The following is a 16782-nucleotide window of genomic DNA, read 5'->3' as shown; positions in this document are numbered from 1 at the left end:
TGATGAAGCTAAACTGTGTGGGATTGAGTGTTTGAAAGTTGCCAATGTCCTTGTTAATGAAGTCCATGATAATCCATTCCATGGCCTTGCAGATCAGGCAATTTCCTGGATCAGTGGATGCTCCACCTTTGTGTAAAGGGATGATAGCAGCTGTCCTCCACTCAGCTCGGACAAAGCCGGTACTCAGGCTTTGGTTGAATAGAGTGCCTAATGGTGCTGCAACTTCTTGCCTGAGTTCATGTAGATACAGCCTGGGATGCTATTGGGTCCCATGGAGGCTGTATTTTTTGCCTTTCAGAGAGTAGTGATGACATGATCCCTAGATATAAGAGGAAGGGGGCAGGTCCTGGGAATGTCCTGATTTACTGATGGGGGGGCAGAGGGGTGAAGTTTTAATTGAAACTGTCAGCCAGCAAGTTTGCTATATCTACGGCATTTGTATGTGTGGTGTTCTTGACCACCAGTTCTAAACAGATCTGTGTTCTACCTTTGAGATTATGGACATGTGTGAAGAAGGCCTTATGATTGTCTCTAGTAGATGTGGCCAATTTGGACTTGAAGTTTGTGTTGGAAGATTTCACTAGTGCTCTTATTTGCATGTTTAGACTAATGAGAGATTGCTTCCAATTGGGCACCTGCTCCTTCTTGGTCCTGAACAGAAATTTTTTCTTTTGTTATATAGTTTATTTATAGTAGATGTCTGACAGATAGGTTTACTTTTCTTGTGGATGATGATTTAGTTTTGTCAGGTATTCCTGATTCCATGCATCTATATAAATGTTTGTATAGTAATCTGGTATAGTTTTGGATACTGGTGCCAGTTCCTAGAGAGGGGGAGGGGGCTGTGAAGCTGTTTATACCATTCGTCAGGAGGCTGTAATCAGCTTTGGAGAAGTTTTTTTGTTTGACCCTAGCTAGAGGGGGGTCGGGGGAGATGGTGACTTTGAACGTGACCTCTTTATGGTCAGATCTTATAAGGGAGGATGATACTGCAGGGATGCTGCAGTGGTTATTCATGTTGGTTAATACCAAGTCCAAGATATTATCACCTCTTGCAGGGGTTATCGACTAGCTGTTCCAAAACATTTGCATTCACAAAATCGAGGAATCTCTGGGCATTTGTGTTCTGGCATGAATAGTTCTTTCAGTCTATGTTTTGGTAGTTATAGTCACCCAGGATCAGGGTAAAGGGTTGAATCTTGATAGATTCAAAGAGGTCTAGATAGGCAGATTGGGCATCTTGAGTCAGATTTTGGGGCCGGTAGCTAGCTATGATTTATATAGGTGTCTTGTCAATGGTTAACTGCACCTGAAGTGTCTCCTGTGCATCATGCTGTTTGACCAGCCTGAAGGTGTTCATGTGTTTAATGTATATTGAAACTCCACCTCCTTTGGCATCTGAATGTATGATGAGTAACCAATTATGGCTGGGATGCTCTCCACAGCTTTGAACCTGGTTTCTATGACTGCACAGATGTCAGCATTTTCCAGGGTTAAGAAAGCTTGCAATGAGTGCAGTTTCATGTTTAGACTCCTAGCTTTTAGCAGCATGACCTTTAATTTGTGTTTTGCAGAAATTTTTATGTTGGTCGTTTTAACCTCATCACTTTTTCTAAAAAAGGCACTATGGGGGAGGCAAGTGCCTTTGACAGATACCTGAAGCTCAAGTGAGACAGATTCAGGCCATCTCTGGCAAAGCATCATGGTCTGTTGGTCATATCTTCCCAGGCTGGATCTACCTGGAATGACACCAGAAACTAAGCCAATTGTTAAAGCCAATAATTTTCTGTTTGGATTGAGGCATCATTCTTGGTGATGGTAGAATACTGCTTAAGGCTAGGGACATACCTGCCTGGGATACTTATTCAGTGCGTTCAATCATGTCTCTCTTCATATAGTCTAGGGAGGTATGTCTCAAGTCATTCACACCAACATGGACTATGACAGAGACATAATAGTACCTGTTGAGAGACTTGAGTGTGCATATGATATGGCAGATTCTGGCCGCCGACAGACAACTAACCGTGACTTTCTCCTTATCCAGCCTGGTGAGAGGCACATCTGTGTGTCTCACAATGGAGTCTCCTATGACTAATATGTTTGTTGAGTTTAGGGTTAAGCCTTAGTGGTTGTGAGACACAGGTGTGTGAACTATGCATGGTATGTGGTGTGAAGGGCTGTGGAGATCGTGTGTGTTTTTGCCTCAGAGGTTTTTGCCTTGGAGGTCTCCTTTGTTTGGGTATGTTTTTGTTGAGGACATCCACATATGTGGGTGTGTGTTGTGCAGGTCTGGGTGGTGTTTGAGGTGTAGTGATTGTGCTGACAACCTTCTCAGTGCCAGTTATACTGGCTTGTGAGGGAGAGAGCATAGACTCTAGGTTCCTAATGTAATTGCATCTCTCACAAATTGTGTTCCTAGGTGGTAGTAGAAGGTGGTTGTCTGTGTTCATAAGGCAGTTGCTACACTGTCTCAGGATGCCCATATCAACCAGACTGGCACAAGAACCTGTAGGAAATTGCCCATCAATATTTGTCAGAATTTGAGAAAGAAAGGCCAGGGAGAGCTAAGGAGTAAGCCTAAAGCCCAAGTGCTTAAACCAAAATTACAAGGCTTAGAATAACAGTTACAATTCAAACAGGCTATAAACAAACAGTAACAAATGCAACAGAAAAGATGCAATTGAACACTTTAAAGAACAAGCTGCAGCAAGATGAAGTAATAGAGCAGGAGGAGGAAACACAAATAAGGTAAAAGAAGCGGAATAAAGTTTTTTTTTTTAGTTAGTAAAATGGAAAGGGAAAGAGGAGGAACAGAAGGAAATTCAAGGTTAAGAAACTAAGGGGTTTCACCTTCCCAAATGATCTCTGTATTTTATTACAAAAAAAGAAGTTATGCAGATGCATAAAGGCAAGGAAAAATGGAAGAAGGATATGAGGAAACAAACAGCTGCAGTTTCTCAACAGCCATGGAGAATACGACCAGTGGTATGACTAAAAAGTTAAAATTATGGCAGTTTGAACAGGTATGACATTATAGACAGTACTATTTTGCCTCTGGGATTTAACATTAAAGACATAAGAGCATTAATTCATTTGTGAGCTGAAAATTTTTGTGGAGTGACTTATGACTGATACTGAAGAAATACAGTAGCACCATGGAAACACTTTATTTCAGAGCTTGGGAATGCAACTAAAAAAGAAAATAAATGTGCTATTTAGGGCTTCAGATATGGATAAGCATGAGTTAAACTGTTTTTCACTATGTAGTAAAGAATCTGAAATTTCAAAAATTATGTGATGGAAGAAATTTTCCGACTGGAGGTTGGGAAGCGTGTGTAAGAATGGGTGTTAAGGATGGAAACATTCAACATATTTCAAATACAACTGGGAATGGTAAGAGAGGATTTGTTAGGCACTGGAGTCAACCCAACTGGTGCTATTTCTGTGGGGGGTGAAAAACATTTAGCACAAGGCTGTAACAAACAAAGGTTTGGTCAAACCATGGAGAGGGGACATAGAGATAAACATGGTAATGTAAAGAATTTAGACACTTCTGGTTTGATTGTCCAGTATTAAAAAAGGAAAGAGTGGATTAAAAGGAAAGCCAAGGAGAAAGACAACCAGTAGATAATATTATTATAGAAGATGTTGAAAGAGAAAGTGGTATTCTGGAGAGATGTACTGAAGAAAGGTTAAACAATAAAGAGGCACTTATAGATAAAATAGTTCAAAGTAAGGTTGTTAATACACATTAAGAGAACAGATTAGCAGTTTTAGAAAGTGAAGAGGAATAAGATGGAGAAACTGGAATAGGAGAAGAACAAGAACCAGATAGTAAAACATCATTTGGTGGAAGAATTAGGAGAAGACAAAGAAAATAGCTTCTGGAAGTAAAACACTTGTTAAAAAGGGAAAAGGACAATAAAGGAATTTTAACATTAAATACCATTAGAAATGATATAAGATGTTTTGTTGTGATGGAATGCTGTAAAAATTTGACCTTTAGCTTCCTGGATACCAGTTGTATCAAAGAAGAAAAAAGCAAAAGAATACAGGCACTGCGGGAGGGGGGAAAACTCATTGATAAGTAGGAAGTGAGACATGTTCTGAATAGGAATTTTTAGAAAAATGAAGTAAGAATTGCTGGTATAACAATTGCAGCACCAGGAAGGATAGTGATATGTAATATGAGAATAAGACAAAAGTGTATAAGATTAGTACTGATTTACGCATATACTAATATGATGGAAAGAAAACAGTTGCTTGAAGAAATCAAAACAATTGTGTTGGTAAATATGCCGATAGTGATGGTAGGATATTTTAAATGTAACCTGAAGGAAGAAAGGGGAAAAATAACACAAGATATTAAGATGTTATGGGATTTAATAAAACAAAAAAATGTAAAAGTAGGAAAAAATAGAGAATGGTCATATAAAAGGGGAATTTTATAGACTGAAATTGATTCTATAATCTGTTCTAAAGACGCAAAAGAAATAATGTGGAGGGTACAGATGGCAGAGTTTTTAGATCATAGAGCAAAATGGGCTAGAACAAGGAAAGACAGAATAATAAATGAAGGAAAAGGGAACAAAAGATTAACTGCAGAAGAAATGACAAGAGAGAAATAAATATTATGGAAAGATCATATGACAACAAAGTCATTTTATAAAAGTTGGATACAGTGGTGGGTAGTATATAAGCAAAAGTATAAAAAATATATTTAGAAGGTTAAAATATAAGTAATATGAAATATAAATACATTTTAAGGAATTTTGTGAAAGAAATAGATAAATAAGTGATAAAATAAGGTGAAGAGAAAAGCTGATGTAGAAAAAGAGTAGTTGAAAATTAAAAATAATGTTATACAGGTGAAGATTTTTTTATGAAAGGAAATTAAGAGGAGGTTCCCCTTATTTAGGAAAGGAAATAAAAGTGACAGATGGAAGGATGGATGCTATCTTAGACTGAAAACAAAATATACAATCAAGAAGATATTATGGAGGTGATAGAAAGTTTTGTAGAGAAAATGTATAAAAAAGAGGGAAAGGAAAGTGAATAAGCATATGAAAAACTAAGGAATTTTTTTAGAAAATGATATAAAAATAGAAGAAATGGAGAAGATGATAAATAAAAAGAATGACTCCGTGCCAGATGAGGCTTAGATGGCATAAGTTTTAAATATTATAAGGAAATGAATAAAGATGAAATAGAATAGTTTTTTTAATATTAAATGAATGGATGAAGGAAAGTATAATGAAAGAAGGCATATGTAGAGTAATAAAATTTATATGAAAAAGAATGAAAAAACGTTATAACAAACTGGTGGCCCATAACATCAGGGAATGATAACTATAAAAATATTTATAAAATAACACAGAAAATTATATATGTTAGTTGGAGAAGGGATTTGTGGTATAAATGGAAAAGAGGTGCAAGAAATGTTAAATATAGTGAAAGTAGTAGTAGAGGTGATACTTGAATAAAATAAAGAGGTAAGACATAGAATGTGACATTGCTAAAGCATTTGATAAAGTGAGTCATGAATCAATGTGGCAGACTATTAGAGGCATATGGCATAAGAGAAAAAAATATTAATGCAGCAAAGAAATGTTATAAAAATTCATATGTACATGTTATGTTAAATGGATGGATGAGAAAAAAGTATTGAGAGTAGTAAAATAGGGATACCTAATGACTATTTGTTTATTTGTATTAGTAATTAATGCAGACATGCATGTATGAAATGGGAGAGTTAAGATGGAAGGAAATGTTACATTACCCATATGTATGGCATGTACAAATGGTTTAGCTTTAATAGCACAAACAAGAGTTGGATAAGTAAGATTGTAATAAGGATCAAAGAGCTATTAAAAAGCTTGCCTTCAGTCAAATAAAATGAAGTGTAAGGGATTAGGTGGGATAAATAATAATGGAATATACTTTACATGAAATGAAGTAAAGATCTTGGGAGTGACATTTGATGAGTATAAAAGTGTAGTAAATCAATACAGAGAGATACTAGAACAAAACAAAAAACAGAAATATTAGCTTGGTGGCAAAGTTTTTACTTATAATTTTTGAAAAAAGAACATATTCTGAATGCTTATATATTAGGAAAAATGGCATATTTAAGGGTATATATATATATATATATATATATATATATATATATATATATATATATATATATATGTTTCCTACTCATATTGAAAAGGAGTTGTTAGAGAATTTTTTCACTTCATTATGTGTTCAAGGTTGAACTGGCGAGAAGATGGATAATTTATAATTAAAAAAGAAGAAGGTTGTTTGAGTTTAAAAAAATACAGTAGTGCACTTAATATCTGTGTATTTATTTTGGATAACGTGAAAGGTAAAAAAAGTCAAAATGTAAATGGTAGATAAGATGCTATATGACAAAAATAAAAATGTATGAGAAAAAATGGAAAAGAAAAGAATATGACAAAAGTGAAATTATAGAACTTAAAAGTAAGTGAAGTTGATGGTCAAAGAAGATTGGTATAATATGATTTTAGAAAATGTTTGTTATACCTATGGAAGGAATTAAAAGAAAATGAAAAAGGCAATAAAAGACAGAAGAAAGCTGTTTGAAAATTTTTATGAAGCAAATGTTTTTTGTGGAGAATTGTTGTCAAGTTACCAGTGAAAGGAAACATGAAATATAAGGTGATGGAGGCAAAAAATGTGTTGACTGTAGTGAAAAAGAAACAACAGAACATCGCCTTTGGATTGTAAAAAGAATAAAACTTTCAGAAAAGTTTAAAAATTAATTTAGATAAGGAGACTTTAAATGTATAAATATGAATATGATATTATATGGGAAGTATAATAAAGTAAGGAAATCTGAGATTGATAAATGGAATAAACTACTGTTTGTAACAATGTGTATTGTGGGAAAAAAGATATAAGGATTTGTTATGAAACAAGAAAATGGAAGAGGATGATATATTAGCTGAAATAAGAAGATGGCTATAGAAGAACGTAAGGTAGAAGGTAAATATAAAAGAAAAATAATGAAAGAAACAGAAATGTTTAGTTAAGTTCTTTTGTGTTGATAACTTTTCCTTGTGTTGATAACTTGTAAATAATTTTAAGAATTAATGTAAAAAAATGTGTGTAAATAATTGATTTATTTTTTATCTGGTATAAAATGAATGTAAATGTTAATAAAGCACCCCTACTCCTTTCTATATTTGCTGTTGGATCTTTTACATCCACACAAACTACCACAAATGTAAGCAGATGGGGTCTCAGTTTAGCATCCAAAGGATGACAGGCTCAGGTCAGTATCATACCCCTTATGCTGTAGTGATGTATCAGCTATGGATCTACCTGGTGTAGGAATAGAATCCACTGCCTTCAACACGTGTGACTCCTGTTGCACTGCTGACACTAAGGTGGTTTGAAGGATGTTTATAATGGGCACATTCCTAATGTTTATAATGGACACCTTCCTAAAATGTGTACATACCACAAATGCACATATAACAAGATGACTGTTAAGGACATATTTATTCTAAGGACATCCTAAATCTCTCTCTCTCTCTCTATATATATATATATATATATTTGTATATATATATATATATATATATATATATATATATATATATATATATATACACACACACACACACACACACACACACACACACACACACACATATATATATATATATATATATATATATATATATGTACATACAAGAACTAGGGGTGCCACTTTTCACTGTAACAGAAACTAGACCAAATTCACACCCAGTGCACTTCCACTAACCCCACCCATCTCCTCTTCTCTCCATCCCACTTCCCACACATTTTGTGACATTATAGGCCCATCAGGTGAAGGAATGTCCTCTTTTCCTTGTTTGCCATGCAATTGCATCGCTTTAGAGATGCTTTTTTTTAAAGAAAAGCATAATTAATTTGACCATTTAACAAACTCTTTTAGTCTGCTTATTGTTTTAAGCAGAATACCTGAGTTTATACAGTGTTTTATAGACTACTGGACAATTGGTTGGACTTCTAGATAGTCCAGAAAAAAAAAACACGGATAGATGGCAAAACAAAAGTGCTTATTACATTTCCAGTGTATGTTTTGTTTTTTCTACACTGTGAAGTGGAGCTTTAGTTGGAGTCTCTGTGGTAAATACACTTTCTTGTTTAAAATATAAATAGACCTTAGGAGAAAGGGCTGAGACAAATTTAAAAGGATGTAACAAACAGGATCAAAAGGGAATAGGGGAAAAGAATGAGCAAAGCAAAATGAGAATGAATAGGAAAAGGGGAGGCTGGGGGCTCCCTCATATCCCTATGTATGCATTGACATGTAACATATTTCACTGGCTAGAGACAGAAGACATGTAGGTAAAACAACAGAGAGTGAGAGAGACAGAAACATGGAGAAGCTTACAACCATACCTGAATGAAGTGGTGTTAAAAGAACTGGCATGCATAAAATGAGGATCAACAAAAATACTACATAGGAAAGAAAGGTGAGACAGCAAAGATAGGGAAAAGACATGACAAAATAATGGAGGAGAAGTGGATAGATCAAAAAAGGAAGATTCAATATGGATAGAGAAAGAGAATGAGGAAAGATTGAAAACAATGGTGGAGTTAATTCAAAAATTCAGAATATTGGTAGCCCAGTGGTGGAACTGCCTGGTACTCAGTGAGACTTAGAAAAAGGAATACACAGAGGGAAACAGGAGAAAGGAAAAGACAGAAAGGGGCGGGCAAAAGGAGAATGGCAACCTACAGGAAATGGAAGGCATTAAGGATGCAGAGGACTAAACAGATATACGTAGGGAAATAAGGGGCAAGGTCAAAGAAGACAGAACAAAAACTAATTAGGAAAGGGGGGAAGGATGGGTAGGAGTTTCTCAGTACTGCCAGATGACAATACAGACAGTGAGGAACATGCAGAAAGTACACGGAATGTTAGAAAAGGGCCTTAGAGTTCTGCATGTATGCATCTAACTCCATAAGGTTGGTAAATGAAGGTAGAAAGGAGGATATAGATGCTGGAAGTGTCAGCAGGACGACATAGAATGACAAACACATTCTAGGAGTGTGGGTGGGTGCACGAAGTGTGAGAGCAGGCACAGGCAATTTGTGGAGACATATTTCAAAAAAATACAGCAAACTTGGGAATTCTGTATATGAGGCATAAAGAAACAGGACAGCATCTGGTAAGAAAGAGAAATGAACATTATCAGACTGCTGAGTACAGAAGTTAAAAATATCAGCACTCAAAGCTGAAAGGGGCCAAATGCAGTGCATGAAGCACAAATTACACAGAAGGCATGAGGAGCAAGTAGGAAAAATGACTAGAATGAAGAAAGGAGGAGAGGGAAAAGTAAAAAGAATGGAAATAGGTATTAGAGTATTGAAAATCATATCAAGAGGGAACAGGAGATGAACTCAAAATAAAGCCAAAAAAATGAGGGCCTGAGATAATGTAAATATGAAGCATACAACAACCGATGAGATATGGTGCACCATGGATAAGGAGTGAACATAACTGAAATACATGGATAAGTATTGCACTTAATTTTAATATGCTTTATGGAATTGTTAATATATTTTTTAATGATACCTACTTAATGTTCTTGTTAAATAGTAGCAGATAAGGAATGTACAATTTCCAAGAGACCAGTGCCTTGGATTCATAGACAACCAATATTAATACCACAGGTGCCAAGGTAAAGAGATTCTAGCATGAACCAACCATAAAGATACAATATTTGTACTATAGCTAGAATATACTTCAGATATGTCTAAATAATTGTAACTTGTCAGTGTTTTTATACCTATTTCCTTTCTACTTGAAAATAGGAAAATGGGGATAACTTGATTGGAATTGTATGCATCATTCTTTCAGTTTCTAAACTTTGGGGGTCATTTTTAGCTGTTCCTTCTTTATGTCCATAGGTAGGTCAGTAATTATAAATTATTCTGGGTACAGGACGTTTTGACCCCAGACAATAGGACACTGGCATTAAAAGATTTGGAAAGTATATCGGTAAAAGTTAAAATAAACAAATCTAAAATTACAACATAATAAAAATGAAAAAAAAATGCATACAAAAGAAAAACATATTAAACTATTACCTAGGCAGTAATACCCAGCTTACATTAGATAACTGTGGCCACCAATACACTGCAGTCCTCCTCTGATGGATGATTTAAAGTAAGCGAGCATGTGTGTGGCCCCTTCTACAACACTAGTCTGAAAAGACTGCACATAGAAGAAAGCAAACAAGCAACAACACTTCAGTGACTATCAATTTACATCAGTACCAAAAGGTCATACACCAACATCCTCACAGATACAACTACACAACACACCCAGCACAAACCATTTGAAGAAATACTGTGGATTACTGTTTGTTGAAGTGCACTGACTACCTTAAGTTAATGTCAAGTACTTAAAATAAACTACGTAAACCAAAACTGCCATTATTACATAACGAAACAAAATTAAACAAAAGAGCATGAGTTATAAAGACAATGCAATACAATCATTAAGTATTACAAAAATACCTGCTTGGATTGATTTTAAATATAGAATATACATTCCCAAAATAAACTCTAAAGCTCCTTCCAGTACAACTCCCAACACGTTCCGTTGTCACTGATAAAGCAAAAAAAAAAAAAGTTGAGAGTTTCAGTACAACACACAAAAAAATCTTACTAGTGCCACCTGCTGATTCCCATTAAAATCCAAAAAAGCAATGATAAAACTGTTTAAGCCAAAAGATATAGAACATAAAGCTTGTTATTAATTAAATTAATAATATTTACATATTAAATAAGTTAAATAAATTAGCATTTACATTTTAAAACATTAAATACTATATTAAAGTGGTATGTAAAATTCCTGATTAAAATATTAAGGATTAAAATACTATTATTAAATATAATTGCAATACTATTTATTTAATTTATGTGTGGTTATGTATGTATTTATTGCATAAAATGCTTTTATTAAATTTAATTGGGGTCATATAGTCCGAGGTCAGATAATCCGGAGCTGAACTGTCCAATAAATATTCTAATAGATGATAAATGTAAATTTAAGCATGAAAGCATGTACAATTGCATTGGGGTCAAACTGTCCTGCTTCCAGTGTTTTGGCTCTATGTTTTCTTTCCCAATTTTCTGAGGGTACATGCTGTTTAAAGTTTTCTCAAAAATATTACATAAGCAAGTATGGATGCTTTTTGTATTAGAAACAGGCTTTATGAGAATTACATGAACCCTTTTGAGAAAAAAACATGGAGAAGATGTAGCAGTGAAGGTTAATATGTAATATGAAGGATTTTTTTCTAAAAGTCTGTAAAAGAAAATATTGTTCCTTCTTGATCTGGCATTAAGGCTTGTGATACTTTTTTCTAAATATTAAGTAATTTTCCTGAAGATTACCTTATTGTGCATTGTATTTCTGCAAGTTGGCTAAGAAGATTCTTCTGTTTTTTTTCCAGATAAAGTGTCTGGCCCATAGTATGTAACAAAAATGCCTGATTTAATACTGTTAAAATTCTAATTTATAGAAATCAATTCTGTTTTAATTCATTAAAACCTAATGATGCCTCCAAATGTTTGCGCAGTTACATCTTATTGAAGCTTTAAGGTGTCTGTTATAGCTTGTTAATATTTGTGTTAATGATTCCAAGCAAGGTGTTACAAGATTTCGTATTAAAGCTTACATAATGGGCAAAGCAACTGCACTGACATTTGACCTCTGTCTAGCACTACTAAAAGGGTGTTAGTTGTTCATATACTATTTATATTGTCAATTTTCATATTTTTCTAAGTATCTTAACAGACAAGTAACACCGACAGAACTATAGAGACTCATATGAAAGATCACAGGTGGGAAAACATAATGTTGAATATTTACTGTCTTTATTATAACTTCTAAAATCTTAAGACCTAAAACTTAATGAATTCTATGACTAAGGATGTGTTTGTGCTGAAGAGTTTGCCGTTTACATTTCTGTAATAACCTTTATGGCTCCAGATAAATAAACATTTGTTTAAAATGTGAGGACATAACTTGATTTTGCCCAAAACCACAGGATGAAATCATTCCAAGTTAGAGTACATAGTTCCGGAGCTGCCCTGGAGTGAATAAGTTAAAGACTTCAGCTAAAATCTGTAAGATGATTAATTGCTCTCATTTTGAGGAAATTATAGTCACCACTGAAACATATTTCCACACTGTTTTGTCATTTGAAATATTAATTTTAGTACAGCTGCTTAGTTTCATCCATCTGTAAATTGTGTGTGTGTGTGTGTGTGTGTGTGTGTGTGTGTGTGTGTGTGTGTGTGTGTGTGTGTGTGTGTGTGTGTGTGTTTATGCAGTCTTGGCTGTTAGAATAATCCTTAAGTATTCTGGCAAAATTCTCATTAAGAGAGTATAATAATACTCTAGGCATGTGTTTGGATTTGGCTGCATAGGCCTGTCTGTCTCTGAGAAGTAACATACTTCATTTTATACTTTGTAAAGCTTATTTTTTCACCCTAAACATTTTTGAGTTAGCATGACTTGATTCAGAAGCAGTTCAACCAGTTTTTTTTCCATAATAAATCTTTATTGTTATATTAGTTTCATACACAAGTAAAAACAAACACAAAATTTTAAAAGAAAAAATACAAAACAAAAGACTACTAACTAATATCACTATCACACCAAACAAATATACAGTATTTACAAGAATGCTTCCATGTAAACATTAAGAATAGAGAAAAAACAAAAAGTAGTTAATAATATTTCCAGTAATATACAGTTTAAATACACAATTCTCTCCAAGCAAGTATATAAATGTGAATACCTTCAAGTTAAAAGTGTTATGCTAATATAATATTAAATATCTGTTCCCAAATTTTTGGGTTATTAATGTTTTTATTATTTGGACTTAAGAGTAGTTTATGAGCTAATATATGCCTTGTTGCCAAAACTCTAAAGCTTTCCCAAGATGTTTTAGATGGGTCTAACCAATTAGTGGCTATATAAAGCTTTATTAACAGAAAAATATTAATATATATAGTACTTTGTGATCTAGGGAGTTCTTTCGGAAGAATATGTAAAATCGTAAATTTCCATGACAACGTTGTACTTTGGTAACCCATCTTCTGAAGTTGAATCTTAAGGGAATTCCAAAGCTTATATATGCATTTACAGCTCCAGAACATATGAAGAAGATCAGCCGGTTGATTTTTACAGTATGGACAAGTTGGAGAGTTTTTAGAATTAAATTTATGCAGGGTAAGGCGTGTATAATATGCATTATTCCATATCATCAACTGGGTATACATCAATTTTTGAAGAGAAGTAGATTTGATAGTCAGGTCAATTGCTTTTAACATCTTACTTTTGTCTGTCACTAAGATTTTCTCTTCCCAATAGTTGGATAACAGAATTTTATCATGAAATTTAAAGTCTTTAATTCATTTATTTGTTGTTGTTATATATTTAATATCCTGTTGGAGGGCTTGCCACAACTCAAAGCATTTATTAACATTTTCATCTTCAGGTTTAAAATTTATAAAGTAGCTCATAGCAAGTTCTCTAATTTGTCTCAAAATAACAAGATAATTTTTGGGTAAATTAAATTCTTGTCTTATTTGATTGGCTGAGCAGTCCAGATATTTGTATATATCAATCAATGTTAAATTAACTATCAGTGGAAACTTTTTAAGATCAATTAATTGATTGTTCAATCTTAAATTAGGATTCCTATGAAAGGGTTGAAAAACCATCATATACTGACCCAGATCCAAAGATTGAAATAAATCTTGTATAGATAATATGTTAGTTTTAATGTGTTCAATAATCCCATACATTTTCAAAGTATCTTTACCTAAAAAGGGTATTGCTTTAGGATTAATGTTTAACTTTAAAATATATTTATAATTCAAAATCACCCAAGTTGGTGTCCACTTAATAGTAGTTGTATCATAGTTGGCAATTCTTAGAATTCTATTAGAGTTCACGATTAGGTAGTACAATTCGAAGTTAGGCAACTCCAGTCTTCCTTTATTTTTTTGGGGTCATTAATTTATCATAAGATATCCTGTTTTTTTTTGGTTCCCAAATGAATTTAGCCAATTCTTTATGAATTTTTTTAAAAAATGTCTTTGAAAGTATTAATTGGGCTGACCTAAAATATAAAGTAATCGTGGTAACACATTCATTTTGACAATTGAAACTTTTGCTAGTAGTGGCAATCGTAAATTTTTCCACCTCCCAATATCAGAAATTATTTGGTCCCAAATTGTTTTAATGTTATTATTGTAGAAGTATTTATTGTCTGTAGAAAACTCAATACCTAAATATTTATTTTTTTCTTTAAATGTTACCTGCCCAACCAAAGGCAATAACGAAAAAGGTTTAGGTGTCTTTAAAGGAAAAATATTGTTTTTTTCCAAGTTAATTTTGTAGTTAGAGACTTCTGAAAAATCATTAACAGCCTTCAATAATTTGTCAGTGTCAGATATTGGAGATGAACAGTAAATATTAAGATCATCCGCAAAAGCTGCCATTAAGAATTTAGTTCCATAAATTATTGGGACATTATGATAAACATTCTGTTTAATATATAAGAACAGAGGTTCAAGATAAAGATTAAATAGTAAAGGGGACAAAGGGCAGCCCTGGCGTGTTCCAGTCTTAATCTGTATTCTTTTGGAGAGGCTTCTATTAATGCACAGTATAGTATAGGGATTACTATATAATATTTGCAACATTTGAACAAATTCATGGGATACATTAAAATAAGGTAAAAGAGCAAACAAAAAATTTGCATCAACCCTGTCAAAGGCCTTCTGTGCATCAATTATAAGGGCATAGATATTAAGATTATTTTGTTTAGCATGTGTTATCATAGTATGTAATGTAAGAGTATTATCACTGGTTTGTCTACCTGCCATAAATCCAGCCTGTTCTTTGGATATTATATGAGTCATGATTTTCTTCAGTCTAGATGCTATAATGGAGGTTAGAATTTTCATGTCTACATTCATTAATGATATTGGTCTATAATTATCGGGGTTTTGAGGATCTGAATTGGCTTTATGTATAAAAATAGTCTTTGAGGCGTTAAGATGAGGATCATTAACAGTATTCCTAATTATATAGTTAAATATAACTGAAAGTATCTTACCAAAAATATCCGCAAACTTTTTATAAAACTCCACTGTCATCCCATCAGGACCTGGTAATTTATGTGATTTCATATGTTGAATTGTATATACTATGTCTTCTTCAGATATCGGTTTAACTAAATTATTTTGAATATCCTCTCCTATTTCTGGAAACTTAATTGATTGTAAAAATTGTTCATAGATTCTATGCAAGGACATATCCTTTTGCCCATCATAAATTTTTGTATATAATATCCACTGTTTTAGAATATATTTTATTATTAAATTGTATTTCCGAAATTTGTAGTGTTGTTTTTGATTGATTAATGATCCTAGCCAACACTCTCGATGGTGTTTGAATATGATTAGCATATCTCGCTAACATCTTATATTCTTGGAATGTTACTCTACTATTTTGTATTAAGAAGAGATCCTTCTGACATTTACATAGTTCTTTCTCTGTTTGTTCATTAAAATTCTGAATCAGTTGTTGATCTAATAATTTAATTTTCGTTTCCAAGTTTTGAATATCTTTATTTAGTATTTTTTTATAATAAGAGGCTTTTTGCAAAAGGATCCCTCTTATTTGTGTTTTAACTGTTGCCCATTCAATATCTGGGGCATATTGTTGTTTCTTTAGACTAACCAGTAAGTCTTTAAGGTACTTTGTAATTTCCTGTATTATTTCTTCCTTATTCAGCAGATTTGGATTAAGAGACCAATTATAGCCTCTTTGCCGCAAGGTATCTTTTATCTCCTTAGCAAAACTCAGCAAAATTTTCGAATGATCTGATAAATACCGTGCATGTATAACAACTATAGGTTCTAAACTAATCAATGTTCTTGAAATCAGGTAGAAATCTATTCTGGACCACATTTTATGACATGGGGAATAAAATGTAAAATTATTTGTAATATTAACATTGTTTAAATAGTGAAAAGGGTCAAATAGTTGAAAGTCTTCTTTAATATCATCCAGTGGCAATACTGCATGCTTATTAAATGCTTTGTGTGGACAAGATCTATCCAACTTCGGATTTTGATAAGCATTCCAATCACCTCCAACAATTACGTAGTATCTATCAAATTGTGTTAAAATTGAATACAGTGGTTATGAATATTTGTTGATCATTACAAGGTGCATATATGTTTAAAAGTAAAATAGGTTTATCAAATAAGGTAGATGCCAGAATAACATAGCACCATCGTCCATCTTTATCTGTATTAGAATCTAAAATTTTGTCCTTATATTGGTCTTTAATAATTATAGCTACCCCAGCACTATTTGACTTACCTTCCGATGCTATTACTTCTCTGATCCACTTCTTTTTTTTTTATATCAACCCATTGATCATTCATTAAATGCGTTTCTTGCAGTAAAATAAACCACGCCTTAGCCTGCAACAATACATGTAACAATAGTTTCCTCTTCTTTAAATTCTGGAGCCCTTTAATATTCCATGAATCTAATTCCCACATTACCAAGGTTGACTGTACAATAAAGGTTTTGGAGAGAAAAGATTAAAAAAAATACAGTATATTCAAAATCATACATGATCTGGAAGCAATCCATATATCCCGTCCTAAACCAGTGCTTACCCACTCTAGCCC

This window comes from Protopterus annectens, chromosome 2.part2 (genome assembly GCF_019279795.1).
Source record: "Protopterus annectens isolate FY-2018-M chromosome 2.part2, PAN1.0, whole genome shotgun sequence".
Lineage (NCBI taxonomy): Eukaryota > Metazoa > Chordata > Ceratodontiformes > Protopteridae > Protopterus > Protopterus annectens.
Note: the sequence above shows the minus strand (reverse complement) of the source record.